The sequence below is a fragment of the Rhipicephalus microplus genome, unplaced genomic scaffold (assembly GCF_043290135.1).
Source record: "Rhipicephalus microplus isolate Deutch F79 unplaced genomic scaffold, USDA_Rmic scaffold_14, whole genome shotgun sequence".
Taxonomy (NCBI): Eukaryota; Metazoa; Arthropoda; class Arachnida; order Ixodida; family Ixodidae; genus Rhipicephalus; species Rhipicephalus microplus.
Genome location: NW_027464587.1, coordinates 12,822,132 through 12,828,131, shown reverse-complemented (window position 1 = coordinate 12,828,131; position 6,000 = coordinate 12,822,132).

Below are 6,000 nucleotides of genomic sequence, written 5' to 3'. Positions count from 1 at the left end.
TGGTGCGTTTAGGCCTCCCGGTGTTATTCGGTACAACAAAAGGAATAAGCAGCATAAGCCTGTGCACCTTTGTCATTCTCGAGTGGGTGTAATAACTCTGTTGTAGTTCATATTCATAGTCTAATATACGCCATTCCGCAGCGTTATCGACAATGGGAGCGAACATAGAACTCTCGCGACTTTTACTTTTTAAATAAAATTATTTTCTCTTGATTGAACAGTATTAGTGGCGCCAACATTTACTCATGAAAAAATTTGTGCAGCATCACGTCAGCTAAAAAAACCTTTGCACATGAAGAAGAATATAGTTTGAACCACAGATGACAAAAAGAACGGTTATTTGTTATGTGTCAAGACAAAAACAAACAACATAAAAGGACTTTGGAAAGGTGACTCACCTCTTCAAAAAATAGATCAGTGCTGGTGGAATAGAAAAATTAAAAACAAGTGCGCTTGAGTAAAGTTCCTACAACGAATGAACAGGAGATAACATAATACAAGAACTGGGTCATACGTATCTAAGAACATCATGCTGAGTAGCACAGCATTTGACAATGTGCCGACATTCTCGATCTTTTTCTACTTACACCTAATGAATAAGTGTCTGAAAGGAATACGAATTCGAGCTCTATAATTTTTACGAGATCTCATTCAATATCTATTTTCCGCACGTCCTGTTTGACGACTAAAGGAATTATTCGGTTGCAAGGTTGCAGATCTCCGGGATTGCGCAGGTACTAAGTGACACCTTCTGGACTTAACTTGATGGGGCCATCAATGATGACCTGGGAATAATATATGTTTGTGCCTTTTGCTATGTGCATGATTACTTGGTTTCTGTTAATGAACAGAAACCAAGTAATCATGCCCAAAGCAAAAGATTTCGCGTAGCGAAGCCACGTCAGGCCAAATGGCCTTTAGCTTCGCTTCGTTTTTCTGTATCTCTCCAGAAATAAAATCTGTTCATTCATTCATCATTCATCAAACTCCGGAAGACCACGTTATTGAAGTTAGAAAGATTTTCACAGATTCGGGGCTGGGCCTTGACTTCACCATTGGACTTCTCCAACTCGAAAGTTATCATCACGGACTCCCGGAAAGCATGTGCTCATTACTTGATAGGAGAGATATCCCTCCTAGCCAGCCAAATTCTAAAACGGGCTCTCGCTGATCCAGCCCCGAAACGCATCGTATGGGCTCCTGGCCATCAGGGCTTACGAGGTAATGAGGCCGCTGACGCGGCCGCCCGAGTGCTTTCCCACCGGGCTCCTCACCTTGGCTCTTATGACTCGGAGGCCAATACACCGCTGCTGCGGTTCAAAGTAATTCTGACCTATTATCGCGACACTCACTGCCTTTACCCGGCTCCTGCAAAGGGGCTGAGTAAGGCGGAAGAGCGAACTCTAAGGCGCCTGCAGACAGGTACTCTACTCTGTCCTGCAATCCTAAAACATTTCGATGCGAACACAGATGGGCGGTGCCCACACTGTGGGGAGACGTGTGATATCTTCCACGTGGTATAGGCATGTCCGAAAAATCCCCACCTACCCCCTTCCCCTACCCCTTCCCGAGAGGCATGGGAGACTGCCCTCCTCAACTGCTCATCACTAGAGTCTCAACGGGCTCTGGTGAGACGGGCGCGAGTAGGGGCCTCGTCATGCGGTGTCCCGGACTAAGGACGCAGACCATGTAGCGGGGTGATGCTTTGGCCCCGTACCTCTCTCTTTAATAATAAATGTTTTTCATCATCATCATCATCATTGAACTTCCTGGTGGAAATGAAGTGCAGTGTCTGAGTAAGTTTTCACTTTATTATGAACACATCAGTTTCACCCCGCTAATGTAAAATTCCTATTTTTTTACTTCAGCACTCTTGAAGACAGCGAATGATGGCATCGTTCTGTGCAGCATTGGTACTGCTCTTTGAAAATCCTGCGGCCACGAGTTGGCAGGTATTGTAGAGCACGAGTTCATAATATTGACTGCTGCAGAATACTCAAGCGATGGGATAGCAGTTGCTTGAGAAAAAAAAAAGTCAAGACGACTAGGAGTAGCGTTCCTGTTGTGGCGCAGGTTAACCACCAGAAGGAAAACACGTGTCCTCCGATATCTCCTGAGCACCGGCTTGTTTTTAAGAGACGCGAAAATGTAGTCAGGACACCATGAACGCCATGCTTGCACAATCAGTGCATTCGGAATGAACCCTCACAAACTAGCTCAGCTTTTTATTTTTTTGAGCATAAAGTATCGCACATTGTGCTGAACATTTCGGAACGTTAGTGTAGATGCTCTGTTCGTTTTTCTGTCCCCCGAGAATTGACTCACTTATGTGCTCTTGTAACGAACAAAATGCACAAGTCATTTGTAAATAGTCGTTTTGATTGCCATGTTTAGCTTGCGGAAAATCACACGGCTTTTGCATTACTACATGAGTTCCATTCATCTGCAGTCATGTGTGTATCGGCCATAAGGACAATTTAATTAATATTAATTTGAAAGAATAATGCAAGAACTAGTCGTCTGATGGCTTTCACGCATGGCAAAGCACTTCAGAGACTGCGAAAAGGAAGCAAAGGTAGTGCGCCACACGCTTCTGGCAAAAAAACAAAAACTAGGATATTGTTTTGGCCTTAGGACCACAACACCTGAGAGCTCTTCGAGGCGATGAAGAAAACGCGTGGATACGTCAGGGATCAATCAATCAGCTCCTCGTTTCATACAAGCGTATGTGTCAGATACAAGGGCAAAAGGCAGGTGTGCTCTGCCAGGCGGCACTTCAGAACCCGAATGCACCCACTCATAGCAAGGACAAAGAGATACAATACCATACATTTTATATACGTGCAAAACACAGTTCCTATACAGAGTGAACGTAAAAAATGCGTACCTATACTGTGATGAATAGAGTCATAACAAAATACAATTAGCACAACCACAGGAGCATAGGACTATATGACAACATACATGACTTATCAATCTTGAGGATGTGGTGGAAGGTAAGCTTCGACATATTTTTAATAGATTTGAGTGACAAAAGTTTGTGCAGGATTTCTATAGCCTGCGTATATCATTTGAGAAGATTGAGAATTGGACATGTTAGCATTAGAGCTCTATAGGCTGTTCGAACAAGATGACTTATGTAATGGTCGTGTCCTAATTCATACAGCACATCACGACTATATTGCTGGTCAATATATATCTAGAAAGATTGAGCATTACTTCATTAAAACCATGAGAGAGCAAATGCAACTAATATAATTTATTCACCTTTAGAACAGAGTGTTCTAAAAAGTACGAGCCTGTGTGGTCGTTGTATGAGCAGATTTTAAACGTATCTTATTGCTTTCTTCTGCAGTCATATCAGCCTAACAATATTAGTTTTGGCTGTAGACCCCCAAATCATTATACAGTTGTGAAGCTGTCAATGAAATAGGATGTAATATAGCTGCCACTTTAAGGATTTAGGGACAAGGTCTCTGAGTATGTGGAATACAGTGAGCGACCTTGATATGTTGTGAACTTTATTAATGGGCTGGGACCAATACAAGTGTTCTTCAAAAAAATGACATCTAGAAGCTTTTAAAAAGAAACACAAACACAAGCATTGTTTTGAAATGCAAGCTGAAGTTACGAATCATCTGGTTTTACTTGGTTTAAATACAATGAATTTCGTTTTACTAACATTCAAGTTTAGTTAACATGTAACCATAGTGCTGACTCTTCTAACCATGTATTGGCTTGAACACGTACCTTAGCGTATCTTAGCGTATCTTATCTGTTGGTGCTGCTTGTTGATTGCGAGGTGTAAATCGAAGACGGCAGGTGGCGATTGAAATGATTAAAACATTCATGAGACCATATTCAGCCAATGGGCTTATGCTGTTCTTTCTTATGTTTGCTGTCTATATATCATTTTTACTCAATAAATTTTATTTGTAGGTCTGCGCATGTGCGGCCGCTTTCTTCCACTGTTTTCAATGTCTTAGCGAATTTCAGGCATTACGATTAACCCTGACAGTTTTATGTGGCAACTGGCGGCATACTGTCACACAACTTATTAAAAAAATAAGAGTTTAAAAACGCCACGCACACCGGCACAATATAGTCTTCTAAAGCAGCAATATGATTCATTCATTGGTATACCTGCATAAGATCTGATTACATCTCGAGTGCAAATTATTTGTCTTACACTATAAAAAAATCGAGTATTTGAGTAGTGTTTCTGCTACACAGCAATAACCCTCATCTACTTCGAGTACTGTTCTCGCGTTGTCACTGCGTTCCTGGTAGTTCGCGTCCACAATTGGGGCGCGTGTTGTCAGTGAGACAGCGTACTCAACAGGAAAGTGGCCAGCGCCGGGTTTTCAAGAAAAGAAGCGTGAGCAATTCAAATGGCGATTATTGTTGTGTAGCAGAAACACTTTCTAAATACTCAATTTTTAAAAGAAATTGCAATGTTGTTGCTTTTTAAATTTAGTTTTTAGATACTGCCATCCCCTTAGGTGAGTATGATTGAAATACTTCATATTATGTTATTCATTATTACTTACTTTTGACATAACAAAGCGCTTTTTGAAGAAATGCCAGACATGAAGCAGTACTCCGAGGGCATTATCACTTAGAGGTGTGGCAGCTTGGGCTAATTGGTGTGACATGACGATAGTTATAGCATGAGAAGAGAACGACGACAAAGAGACTCGTGTCCTTCGCTTATGTTTTTCGTGTCCTTGTCTTTTTGTGGTCGTTCTCTTCTCGCGCTGTAACTATCGGCATTATCACACTACGTTTCTTTAAAGATTTTTCAGCAGCATTAAGTTTTTTCAGGTTCTTCAGAAAATGTCCTCAAAATTCAAACTGACACATAGCATTTTATGTGATATTTGTTATCGCGTTATAATAAGACAATCACTTCAGGATATTCAATTTTCACGGAAGATGCCCCATAATTGAGTGCAAGGTCATACGTGTGATAAAATGCTCCTGGTGACATCTGAAACAAACTCTATAGGTTAATATTTTAGTCCGTCAAAACCTTCGATTTCACGTCTTTTCAAACTGGCGAATACATTATTGACCTCTTGCGAACGATGCGCAAACAGCGAATCTGTTACGGGGGACGCAATAACTGAGCTAGTCATGTCAGTCTTCTGTCGAGAAAAGAAGTAAAATACTGTGTAAACTCGTTCGCTAGAACTGCAGTTCTGGATGTTTCAATGCTAACCAGCAAATCGTAAATCTGATTGAGATTCTTCATAATCGAGAAAATCATGTTTATTTAGGAATTGGTAAGTGCCAATAAGACGAAATAGGAGGAAGTATTCGCTTATTTTTACCGAGTACTCTACTACTACGCTACATAAAGAAGGGTCGTAGGTTGCGTAAGTAACAACATAAATATACTACATGCATGCAGAGAAGTTAGATCACAACAGAATATATATAGTAGCTGTACATTCTAAGTAGACTGTCCGCAAGTGATAACAGAGGGGAAATCTTACAGCAGGGTAGTTAGATAATCTTAAAAATGATTGAAATGAACAACGTCTAGCCTGTTTGCAGCCGTGTTTAGGCGTTAGTGTTGAGCCGTTTAGCATAGTCAGCTTAATTTTTTAAACCTTAAAGGGGTGGTGACACCAAATTTGCGGAATGCGGGTTCTTTGCTGTAAGGGTTTCCTTCAGATCCTGAAAGCATAATACACGAACGAAGATTAGTGTTTCTTGTTAAATAGTTTAACAGTACTTTACTTATGTGGACCATTTTTGGCTTCAGTTTTGGGGCACTGAGTTGGGCGTTGACGCTGATGCATAGGTGGCTTGGCCACGTGACCACATAAAGCTGTGACGCACAGCGTGCTGAGTTTCGTCTGCTCTCACACGCATGTGCCTCACAAGCGCCAGCAGAACAAACGCGCTGACAGTCGCCATGACCAGCTGCAGTGGCATCCAGGCAGTGGCAAGACAAAAGGTAGCCATGCTTTCTTTCTTCTCGTGCGTGCTTTC